This window comes from Mus pahari, chromosome 2 (genome assembly GCF_900095145.1).
Source record: "Mus pahari chromosome 2, PAHARI_EIJ_v1.1, whole genome shotgun sequence".
NCBI lineage: Eukaryota > Metazoa > Chordata > Mammalia > Rodentia > Muridae > Mus > Mus pahari.
The window spans coordinates 150799206-150812476 of record NC_034591.1 but is presented as its reverse complement, the minus strand read 5'-3'; the positions used below and the strand labels follow the sequence as shown (position 1 = coordinate 150812476).

General features: G+C 43.2%; 1 protein-coding gene across 3 annotated transcripts in view; it reads left to right on the top strand.

The window, feature by feature from the left end:
• Positions 1 to 13271, top strand: part of Grin2b (glutamate ionotropic receptor NMDA type subunit 2B) — a 436141-nt gene that overhangs the window by 325733 nt on the left and 97137 nt on the right. The window lies entirely within an intron of this gene.

Below are 13271 nucleotides of genomic sequence, written 5' to 3'. Positions count from 1 at the left end.
GCTCTTCACTCCAGAGCAATTTCAGAATGTATTTGCAGTTGAAAAGTTCAGATGTGTTTTTAGAACAAAGAGGCATCTTTAACTTTATGTGATATGACTTTTCCCAAAATATTCTTATCATGAGACCACTCAGTTCATAATAATATTATTCTGTGAAAATCACCCTGAGTAACTGGTTTAAGATTATGTCCTTGGTTGCTGTGGGTCAATTGGCTGAGAATAGATTTCATGATGTCAGTGTGCTTCTAAAAAGAGTAGAAGCCAAGTATGTTCATCAGTATTCTATAACTGTGATAAATTAATGAGATACACCCACTTCCATAAAGAAAAGACTGATTTCAGTTTATGTATATTTACTCCTTGGTCATGTAAGCCTGTAGACGTGGGTCACTGGCAGAGATTCCCAACCTGCTGGTTACAACCCCTTTGAGGGTTGAACGATTCTTTCAACAGGGTTACATGGCAGATATCCCACATATCAGATATTTACATTATGATTCATAAAGGTAGCAAAGTGAAGTTATGAAGTGAGAATGGAAATGATGTTATGGTTGGGGGCCACCACATGAGAAACTCTACTAAAGGGTCACAGCATTAGGAAGGTTGAGAACCACTGATCTATAGTAAGACAAAGATAACAATGGGGCCATGCAGCAGGGAAGACCTACTTACCTTGTGATACCTGGGAAACAGAAAATACCATGACCCCAGTACCCTTTCGAAGGCACCTTCCCAGTGACCTAACTTCTTCTCCCCAGACCTCATATCCTAAAGGTTTCATCATTTCCCAATCATGCCATAGGTTAACATCTAAGCCTTTGATGTGTGTACTTTGGGGGAGATTCAGTATTCATATTGTAGCATTCGACTCTCTTTAAGACCAAGCAGCCAGAAATGAACACTCCAAAACTCACAGTGTTGTCCCAGAACCCCAGACAGCTAAGTTATATGAATATTCACCGGTGAACTGGACATTTGTGGGACTCAAGACCCAATTCTTAATATTGAAAGGCCCCAGCCCATCATGTTATTGTGACATCATCAGAACTAAAAGATTTAAATGATTCCTGATGGTTAAAGTTATTCCCCACGACTGAGTTCTCATTTGATCAGAATGAGTTGAACCCTGGGCTCCTGCTCTCTACCCTACTCAACCAACTTTTCACTGTTACTGTCGAGATGCCATAATTTCTGAAGTGTTCTCGTCCCTCCCATTTACCATGTACTTCTGCTTGTCTCCAGAAGAGGAGTTATTAGTGACTGAGACTTCATGCATGGATATGTGCTGTCCAGCTGGGGTCATCCTAACTGTTTCAAACAGTTAGCATCTCAGAACTGTCCTTTAAAAGTCACCACTTAGAGGCCTGCTGAGCTCTGCTGTCTTGGCCCCATCTCTGAGGCCTGGGACACTCACCTTTTTCTACAACTAAGTCTTCCCTCTGGGGGTTAGATCATTTGTAGTATCAGTTCAACCATTGTTCCATCTTCTATATGTAGATGTTAAGTTAATGAGCTTCTTTGTCATGAAACCTGCCTTTGCCCATTCAGATCAGCCCTACATGTGGCTGCTGGAATGAGCTTCCTAAAATACAACTATGTATTAATCCCTGGCCCAAACACCAGAGCTTGCTAGGGTTTATGGACCAAGTCTACATTTTATCTGTTCTGCATTCAAGGCTCTGGTTCACCCTCCAATACTTATTATCTTTTCCTTATCATTGTCTACCCTTGGCTCCTTTGGTTCAGAGAATGTGCCTGGTGAATCCTACTTCCTGCACAAGGTGATCAGTTCCCTTTTCTGGGAATGAGTGAGTCCTACAATTACACAAGTTATGACCATTCTTTGAAGTCCAATTAGGATATTGTTGCCCCTACTCCGATCTGTTATTGTGGCATACTGTCTTACATCATAATGCCCTGCAACTTTGGTTCATACCTCTGTCACAGCCTCATCATAGCTGCCTCAAGTTGGGACTGTGAGCCTGCACATCCCCAGAGGGCAGAGGCTGTGCCATCCTTTCTGTCCCTGTGTCCTCCTAGCAATCTGGATGTGTGCATTGCATAAAGCAGCTCAATAAATATTTGTGGAATGAATGGGAACCATTACATAATAAGAGAGTCCAAAATCCATCATTAAGAGTCCAAGTTTATGCTAGTGCCCTTGATATAATGGCTGTTTTCTTTTTAAAAGGAAGAATAAAATCCTTACATAGATTGAGTTTTTATGGATCACACTTTAAATGCACCAAAGGAACTCACTATTTAAAGAAATTCCAAGGCTAATCTTTTTGTCAGGCAGGTGGGGAGGGGTGGAGATCATAGACTAGAACATTTGCATATCAAATTGGCTAAAGTGGAGAGCACTCCTGGGGGAAGGTGCTTAGTGATAGTTGAATGTACTGGGCTATGCATCCCCCCCAAATTCAGAAGCTCTGGTTGCTCATAGGCCAAAAGGAGTGGCAGAGCAGCCTCAGCCCCAGAGTACGGCTAGGTGTGCTAGATGAGCTGATGCTCTTACTGTCACCACAGCCTCCAGGATATCATTTCCAAGGTTTCTAGTGTCCATTCACCAGGTCCCCTGGGGTTCATGAGAACTTAGAATATGTATACTCATGACCAGTAGGCATGATGGTAAGCATTCTACAGGGAAGGCTTGGCACTACAAAAATTAGCAGGGGGTGGGGGCAACTTGGATCTTTGAAAGAAGGGCCAACATCTCATAGCTAGATTACCCACTAATTCTATAGCCTGATTAAGTAGTTTGCTTTTTTTTTTTTTTTAATGGCTTTCTTCGTTTCTAAAATGATAGCATTTAAAGTCAAAACTAATACCCCCCAAAAATCTAGACCCTTTACAGCTCTGGATTACAGATTCACACTGTAAATAAAGAGAAGCCTGGAATATTTGGAAGCACAGTAGGTGAAGGGCACGGTGTCATTCTTGTTCCTGAAATGTAGGTAAATAAAGTGTCCGTAGACAGACTTTCCCTCAGTGACCTGTGCTAAAGTAGCCACCCATCTGCTCTGTCACAACAGTCCAATTTAATTTACTCTCAGTACACTTTTTTACCCAGCATTCTACTTGATTCTTTGTGGCTTATCTCGTCACAACAGGATGGATGTTTTATGGAGACAAGGACCTCATTCATGCCTACAATTGTTACCCTTATGGGGAGTGCCTGGCTCAAAGTGAGCATGCAGAGATCACTGTTAAATAAATGAAGAATCCATACACCTGAAAAAGCCGTGGGCCAGCCTTTTCACTTCTATCTGGCCTATGCATGCAGGCGTGGACACACACACACACACACACACACACACACACACACCTTGTCCTCCTTTTAGACAGAATGGTTTGCAGAAGACATTATGAGAGAGATGGCACCTCCTTCCTTTGAAATGAGTGCTGCTGTGCTTGAGAAAGACCAGGGAGTATCCAGTGGGTTCAGGATCCAACAGAGGGGTCTGTGAGCAGCTTTCCCAAGGAGCTGGAGGAAGAATCATGATGCTGTGGGTGTGAGTCATGTGATGGCTTTCACAACATTCCTTTTGGTTTTTAAAACTAATCCTACAGCTGCTTATAAATTTGGCTCCTTTGGAAAGACTTGAGGTCAACACAACCTAGTTTATGGTTTCAGAAGTCAGAAAGAGCTACATCCCGTTCCCCACAATGCCATTTATCAGCTGGAGAAGCCAAGAGAAATGGCTGGTATTACCCCAGTCTCTTTCCCTTTAGTGAAATGGGCTTTTGCACAAAGCCATTGTAAAGATCAAATGAGACTTTACAGTCAAACACCAGTTAATAGTGACTGGAACACAGTCAGAATTCAACAAAGTCGGTTGATCGTCACCAAGCTTCATGAGTAACTTCTTGAGGACATGCTTGCTGTGGTCAAAAGTTATGTCAATTGGTAATCCAGTAAAAAGAAACTCCTCTCATCTCTGCACTGTTCTCTGGGGCCACAATTTTTCTGAAATTCTGGAACCCTCCCCAGAGCAGGCATTGTCATAATTTCTAATGTATTGCTCTGAAAATATTCCAAACAGATATGCCTTTGATGTATTGACTCAACCTGCTTTAAGGGGAAAAAAAATTGAATCTGTTCCTAGGAACCTTTAATGATGTCTTTTGTAAATAATGGGTAAGAGGAATGGGGGTTGAATGGCAGAGATCTCTGGAACAGAATCCTATTTACAGAAAGCCAGTAATACCTCTATGCTATTAAGGAATGTGGAGTGGGACATTTTTAAAGGAATATAAGCTGGGTGTGGTTGCACAAACCTGTAATCCCAATACTCAGGTGGCTGAAGCAGCGGGATTATGGATTTGAAGCCAGTGTAGACTATATAGCAAGATCTCTCTAAAACAAAGCAAGACACCAAAATCCTGCATATAAATACACATAGACACTCACACACACACACACACACACAGAGAGAGAGAGAGAGAGAGACAGAGACAGAGACAGAGACAGAGACAGAGAGAGACAGAGAGAGACAGAGAGAGAGACAGAGAGAGACAGAGACAGAGACAGAGACACACACAGGTACACATGGCATGGGGAGTCAGAAGGGCAGGGAATGGTAAAAATAATGATAATTGGGCACAGGATGGCTCATTTACAAAAGCCTAGAAGTGGGGGACAGCTGCATAAACATGCATTAAGAATAGCCTGGCACAGAGTAGCAGTTGAGCCTGCTCAGGTTGCTGTCTTTATCAGAGCCTCTCATGATTTGCTTCATTGCAACTGCTATCTGCTTCCATTTAATCGTTCCTAAAACGGGGATAATAAAAATGAAATGCAGCGTGGGGGGTTGTTCTGAGTAATGACTTTAAGAAATGATGATGGTGCATATTCAGGCTGGAAGATGTAAACAGACCTCCAAGGGACTGTCTGGGTCAGAACAGAAAGAGTCAATGCAAAACTTAAATCTCTGTGGGCTGTCTCCACACAGACACCAGAGATGTTTTATAACTCCACTCCCTCTTCTCTGACGTCACCTCAAAAAGATCCCCTCCCATTGTAGAGTGGGGCATCCTTAGTTTGTACCATTTGGGGGATGCCAAGAATCCATTGTCATCTATAGTTTGGGTCACTGAGAAGTCACAGACAGATCTCCCTGTGAAGAAAGTGCTAGAGTTGGGGTGCATAGCCTAGCACTTGGTGCTCAGCCCATGGCAATGCTTATGGATTCGTGGTGGAGGGGTCAGTGAGAGGGAAGAAGGGAGTCCAAGTGTGAGAGGATTGCCCCTCACAAGACCTTTTACAGCGATGGCAACAGCACAGTAAGACTGAATTGCTGCAGGTATTAGATAGAGTCTAGCATGAGTAAAAGAGGCAGGAGAAGTTGTTGCCTCTGGTAGCTGCACACACAGCAGACAGCACTGGATGTGTGTGTGTGTGTGTGTGTGTGTGTGTGTGTGTACTGTGATCCTAGCACCTGAGCAGTGATGGCCCCCATCCACCATGATCCATCAACTGATGCTGTGATAGAGGCAGATGTTACATAAGAATTTCTGACTGACACGATCTAACAGACTCTCTCACACACCCACGATCAAACTGACAGACTGCTCATGAACACAGGATCCATATATGTTTTCATCTTCATTGCACTTGTGTGCCCGGAGTAATATGAGGGGCCACTGACTGACCAGTAAATACTTGGTGACTGCCTGAGTACAGGTGTCTAAACCATCTAGTCTAGTCCATCTCTCAGCCACAAAGGTCTGTCTGCATTTGTCCCAGGCTCCACAGAGGTGGGTGGAGGAGAGGCACAGAGCTCCGCATGTCAGAGGGGCTTGTTCTGGATCTACTGGTACCTGCATTCGACAACATGCTATTTTTACCAACTCTGAACTCAGTCCTAATATGCTTCATTAGATTAAAGGATTAGAAAGCAGGGTCCATGGAGAAAAGCAATGGGAATTCAGATCATTAAGGGGCAGAGGAAGGCAGCAAGGTGATGGCTTACTCTCTTCAAATGAAAGACGAATTATCATGCCAAGCACAGAGATCAGCCGTTCTTCTCCTCCTGAGACAGACCCAGAGAAAGTGGGCTTAAGATCAAGCAGAAGGGATTTATGTTGACTACAGAGAAAATTTAATAGAGAGAAGGGTTGAGTTCCCAAACTGTTAACAACGCTGGCAGATGACTTTGAAAGACCTCAGAAATGGTTAAGCCCCTATTTCTCTGTGAAGTACACAGTTCCACACAGCAATGCCTTTAAGAGCCTTCCAGCCTTCCTTCATTTATCTTCCCTTCTGTTCCTTTTCCTCCCCTTCCATCTTTCCCTCTCCTCCTCTCCCCTCTTTTCTCTTCCCTCCCTTCCTCACTTCCTTCCTTCTTCTCTTGCTTTGTGTTCCCTTTCTCCTCTCCTTTCCCCTTTCTTCCCTTTCTCCCTCCATTCCTTACCCACACACAGTTATTCAGTATTTTCTATGAGCCAAAGATTTCTCCTACCAAATCATTATCATAGTTTTGCTGGTGGCTGACTTTGAAATCAACAACAACACAACCCAAATACATTGCAACGAGAAAAGGTGCTTATTCTGATATTCACGTCTCTGTAGCCCGATCTTCCCTCTATATGCCCCACCGGTGGGTTCATGCTGCATGTTTATGGAACTAACTCATACCAACTCCTTTTGCTTATGTCAGAAGTTAACCCAAAAGGCTGTGGAAAGGGTACACATCGATGAAGGGTAAACAGCCAAGGCTTTACTAAGAAGCAGAGAAAAAAAAAATCTCTGCAACAGGGAGGGGTCCTGAAAATAGGTTGCCCACCCTCTTCTTACTTCTTATTATTAAATAAGGAATTGCTTGGTTTGCTGTACCTCAGTAATCTGCAGAGGATGCGCAGTCTGTGGAAGGCCACCCTGATCTGCTGGGGCCTTTAGAAACCTCCTCCTGTTGACCTTTCATTTGAGCAGTCTTCCTTTCAGCCCTGCTCCTATTTCTTTCCCTGGGTGATGACGTCACCCAGACAGTGCAGATGGCCCCCGTGTTCTGTGTCTTTCTGCTCTAATCATACTTGTTTCATTTTCTTGAGTGTTAGAGATTTTGAAAAATTCAAGTCCTCCATCCCCAGACCCCAGGAGGTCCCTGGGTGTATGCCATTCCTCTGCCATTTCTACTGTCTGGTCCACAGAGCAACCGGAACGACAGAGCAGTTCCTTTATTTGGCCACTAGGGGCGCCAGCTGACTGAACTTTCCACCCCCAGGCTGATGCCTGAGGTCAGTGGAACTTAGTACTCTCAGTGTACTTAGTACTCTTTTCATACCTTTGTGTATTTTCTACCGCCCAAGCTACTCTGTGAATATCTTAAGGGCATATTGACGTTCACTAAGATGTTAAGTTTGACATTAAAGCTATGATATCTGATTGCCCTTCATATGCAAGCATACCTCTATTGATCTGCACCCGGAAATCTCACACCTTTCTTTCTTCCTACGGTGATGATGGATTTGTATCAGTGCATCAAACTATCTTTCTGGTTTCTCTCAGCCTCTTTCCACAATGTCTATGCCTGCTTGTGAAAGCCGGCCAGGACCGTAGTAAAAGTGCCTTCAGAAAGAGAGGTACTGACTTCAACATGCTAACCGCTGAGCAGTCTGTGCTGTGCAGATCTAATTAAGCACTGGCCAACAAAGGAAAACAAATTGTCTTTTAAAAATGAAAGTTATTAATAAAAATCATGGCTGTAAATCTCCCACAGAAGCCATAGATCTTAAATAATTCCGGGTGATTTTATTACTTTCTCTTCCAGAATGGTTTCTGTTTGTTATTTATGGGTTGTTTTCATTTATTCTGATGTTTCCTGATGGTTGCCTGTCTGCTTTTATCCCTTCTGTGTGTCCTCACTCTCTGTTGTACGTCTGAGCATTTTATGCTTCTGCTCAGACCACCCACTTCAGGGTCTACAGAACTTCCCCTTCTCAGGCCTGTCCGACAAATCCGAAGGCTTGAACTGGAAGCTGGTCTGTGACAAGGGACACAGAGAAGGCAAGTCCAATTGTGGAGAGGAAGTAGAAGATGGGAAAGGGTTTGTATCTCAGAAGTCACTGGAGGGAGAATAATGGATCCAGAGAGACCAGCTGACCAGCCTCCTGCTGAACTTCCCAGTGTATCATGTCCTGGTTTCCAATAGACTTCTTCCGAACACCCCTTTCCATTGTCTAGTCTGAGGGCTCGGTGTAGGACATCTTCTGAGGTCCTGGTCTTTGGCTGTCCCTACAATCTGTTCTTTCTTTTCCATTATTCATCTATCCCAAAGGAAAAGGTTCTTGCTGGCAAAGGAGGAGCCACCTCTTAGGTAGAATTTCTGGAAGCTATTTGAGCCACCTCAGCATTCCCTTTATAGAAAAGTTTTTTGTTTTTTTTTTTAAATCCATTTTCTCTAAGGAACCAGGGACAATGCTATAACATTCTAGCCTGGGATTAAGGAGCATTAGATATCCATTAACTCATCTAATGTATTTGCATACAACACTTGATCAGCAATTGCATTTATGGAGAACTTTAGGGTATATGAACCCACTATCAAGGCGTTGCAGGCTCAGTTGCAGAGGCTGGCTTGTAGTCTACCCCCTTCGTGCCAAGTATCTGACTAAACCTTGTAACAGGGTAGAAGATGCTAGCAGCATCAAAGTCTAGAAATGTCAGTGGAACTAACTATGTAGACCAGAGGATGGTGTACACTGTGGCAATGTGTGGGCCTTATCACTTGAGATTCTTAAAACGAAGTGTTAGGAAATGACTCTAGGATGCCAAAAAGTCTCAGTGGGTGAACTGCTTGCTGCCAAATCTGCAGACCTGAGTTCAGTCTCTAAGACCTGCATGTTGGAAGGAGAGGAACTAGTACCTACAAGTTGTTCTTCAACCTCCACAAGTATTCTATGATATGAATGTTTCTACATACATACATACACACACACACACACACACACACACACACACACACACACACACCCCTGAATCTGTTCAAACTGGAAAGGACAGAAAGCACATGTCTTTGAATGACAAAGGCCATGCTACCTACATAAACAGATCAAACAGCTGTCCACAACATCCTTGTTTAGGGGAATGTTCCAGAAAACCATCATCTTCTGAATAAAAGCTACTGAAATGAACTCTCTACTCCCCACTATGGTCATGGTCCTGGGACCACACAGCCCCATTGATCAAGTATCTGTTGGATGTACAGAAAAAAGAGAGAATGCTACATAATTAGAAATAGCTGACCTATAAAACAGTAACATTAAAATTTAGCTTTGTTTTTATATGAAACACAATATACCAAATACTTTATGAACTCAACCAGCTAAGGGGAAAGGGCTTAAAATCTCAAATAAAACACTATCGATCAAACCAGGTTCGTTAAGTTAAAATATAGAGATGAAGGAAACCAGCAAGCAGCAGTCCGTGGTGACTCATCATTGCTATATCAGTATTTCCTGAGCTGTGGGCTTCAGATGCTCTATATTAGTTAATTTAACAGAAGTGGGAATTTTTAATTTCAATAATCATTTATTTATTTAGATATGTCTTTCACTTTAAGCAAATGACATAGCTCATATTTACAGTATGATATGCAAATTTTAATATGTGGCATTTAATATAAGGAGAAAAGTATTTCAATGCTTAAATTCTAAACAGTATAGTTGGTACACCTACGTTGCAAAAGTGTTGCAGTGGGTGGCTCAGTACACAAAAAAAATCTTATGCTGGTTGCACAAAGCATAAGGACCTGTGTTTGGATGCCTGAAACCCATAGAAAAGGATGGTCCTAGCATCTTTGTGAGTCTCCAGCACTGGTTAGGTAGGTGATCAGCGGGGACAGGTGAACCCCTACAGCTCTTCGGCCAGAGAATCTAGCTAGCTAAGTTGGCTAGTTGGCAAGCGCCATGTTTAATGGGAGACTCAATATCAAAAACTAAGCTGGGGAATCATAAAAGAGTAACGTCCAAGCTTCACCTCTGGCCTTCACACTGACGCTAACAGGCCCACATACAAACACCACATACACACGAGAGGAACTAGAATTGGAGACTGTGTCTGCAAGGAGCCCCTGCTTCTCACTGCAGTGTCCAGGTCACAACATTCAAAGCTGGCCCGCTCTGCCTTCCTTTCCCAACCCTCACCTCTCTCCACTCAGACTACGTTCCAGGATAATTACAGCCAACCTCCCTCAATATCCCTGGTCCATCTTTTTTGTGCCTCAGTTTCTTCATCCATCAAATGGGGAGAGTAACAGTACCTTCCTTTAAACTGTTGCTGTAAACATCAAATGAGTTTTAGTTCATGTGAAAATCTTACTAGAGTACCTGTCATGTACCAATGTTTATCATACATGTGTCCACTATGATTGTATTTGAACACAGTTTAAACAAATGATACAACTGAATCAGATTCTAGAAAAGAAGAAAATGAAGAAGAAAATGACCCCTTATACACATAGAAATACACAGAACAAATTCAGTTTGATCTTGAACCAAGACCAAAGCTAGGAAGCCACAGATGAAATTGTTGGTGTACTTGATCAATGAACAAGCCACCATGGGGACACATGGCTCTAATCTCAATGTTTAAGAGGCAGAAGCCAGTTGATCTGTTCAAGGTCATCCTTGGGTATGTAGCACATTCCATGCCAACATAAGTTGCTTGAGACCCTGTCTCAAAATAAATAACCCCCCCCAAATTGATAATGAGCAACCTTTCTCATGTCATTCTAAGATGACTTGTGGGAAATGGAATATAGTTGAGGGATTGATCACTTGTCTAGTATTTTTGAGGACCTAGGTTTGATATGATGTTTTGCTCATGGACTTTCACAGTTCAAATACTAATTAGTAGCAAGATCATGGCAGATCAAGTCTCCAGCATAGCACAGCAGTCCTAGGGCTACCCAGAGTCACGGGATTATTGGAAATACATTTAGACTAAGCATTTTGTGGGCTCTCAGTAACCATTCAGTAGCAGCTGAAGCATGTAAGGAGCCACGCCTATTTATGAAACCTCAGAGTGTGTCCTTGTGCTCTTTGATATATTTGGATCCAGTTTCATTGTAATAAACCACAACTTTGTGGTTGGTCATAAAGGACTCCCCTTTACGGCTTCTTCCATCTACGGTGGATAGATTGGCTTATAACCGGAAAGGAATTCCTTCCACAGGAGAACATGGTTTAATGATAAAAGATGAAGCCAGGTTCAGGGTTGCATATAAAGGAAATGTTGGCGAAGAGGGAGACTGAGTTACAGCAACACCTGATACCTGCATAGTGTTTTGTGGTCCACAGACATTAACATTCCCACAATGTGACTGGATTTGAGCTTTGGCTCCACCCTGGAACCTATGGGGAGTGCTAACTCTCAGATTCTACCAAGAAGTTCTAGAGATGAAGTTCAGTCATCCAAAGCTTAACCTGTAAAACCCAGGGATGGTTTATAACAGACATTTCTTTTCCCAGGGGGAAGTATCTGTTTTATAGACACTTAAGCTGCCTCGCCGCCTCTGTCCCCTACTCTCATTTTATCTCCCAGCCATTAAGCTTTAAAAGAAGACCAAATCTTTTATCCTTTCCTAAAGGAGAGAAGAGAGCCATGAGCCCAGCAGGAAAGAGTTAAGACCTGTCCCAGTGGCTCTAGGAGACTCTAAATAGCCCACCATCTTTATAACACGGAAGATGAATGCGCCAAGCACTGTTCTATGGATTGGCAGAGATCGGGGGAGGGCAATTTTGAACAAGACTGACCCCTTCCCTGGCTCCAGGGAGCTCATGTCCTGGTGGGCAGGGCTAGGGAGCAAACACATGAGCAAATGAGTGTATACTACCAAGTGCTCTGGGAACTGTGAGCCAGGGTGAGGTGGCTCTGAGCCACATGGTCCCAGCCTCAAAGGGCCTCCTGGAAATGGGATTATTCGTACAGATACGTTGCTACTTGTATGTGTACCAACTGTGAAGCATTACTTGGGGAAAGTTTAAATGATGATGACTGATTTCAAGTAAACATTTTCTTTTTTCAAACTATGCCAATAGACCCTCTGCTAAGATTTTTATAAAGCTGTTGTGCCGAGGCTTCAGGCTCATTCCTACCCATGGACCAGAGCAATGTGGTTAATATTTGATCTCCTTTTGTTGTTATGCTGTGCCTAGCCCATAGAGGATGAGATGAATTTTTGTAATTTCAATATTTATGCTTGCGTTTCCCAACAGAGCATGAATGTTCATTGTTCACTATGAACTATGTATGGTGAGTTGCCTCTCTAATCTGCTGTCATAAGCGAACATGACATCTTTTGGCTTTCTTTCCTGACTGTTAATTATGGCAATTATGTCACTTTTTCACTTGTCCTCACTTGACCCTGTAGCATCACAATGTGACCCTACACAGGGACGTGGTGCAGATGGATATAAAACAGGAAGTTCTCTGTCCGTTTTTAGATCATAGATGTGGTCTGTGTGTCCTATAGGAGAGACGGGGCATTTAAAGGTGAAATTTCTGTAGAATTCTGGATTTCAGAATCATCTAAACATCAGAGAGATCAGCAGCAGCTGTCCCTCAGCCTTCTGGAGCTAAGGAGAGCAATCGTCTTTGGCTGGACTACACGTTCTCCATTTCCACCCCTGCGGACCCTGGAGGGTCATCTCCAAGAGCAGAGGAGATTTCAGAAAGCACCCATTCCTTGTTTAAGAGCTAAGCTGTGTGCCTTGGGAACGGGCACACTGGGATTAAGGGGTACCCAGTTTATCTGGCCTTTTGGTGCCTCCCTGCAGTGCATCTTGAGGTCTCTAGAGGGCGACTGAGACTTCTGGGCTATGTCTTCCAAGTCTGAACCACTTCAGTCTGTATTACACTAAGTCTCCCATTTCACCTTAGAAAACAAAAGGCACCGGGTGAAGGCCCCTCTATTTCTCAGGCAACAAAATATAGAAACAGTATGTCACCATTTAAGACCTTAAAGCGTTGCAAGAGGATTTGGAGTGATCCAAAAGTACCAGTGGGCCCAGAGGGGAAGGCTTCAACCAAGGATAAGGAGGGCTCGAAAACTAGGGTGAAGGAATGTTGGTGGGGAGTAAGGGAAAGAAGTGTGGAATTAAAAACAAACAAACAAACAACAGGTAAATAAATAAAAACAAAAGCCCTCCCCCCTTAGAATAGGAAATGAGAATGGAGACAAAATGCTGTCACATCGTAAATGTAGAATGAAAAAACTGACAATGATTAAGGGAGGGAAAGAGGGAAAGAGAGAGAGAGAGAGAGAGAG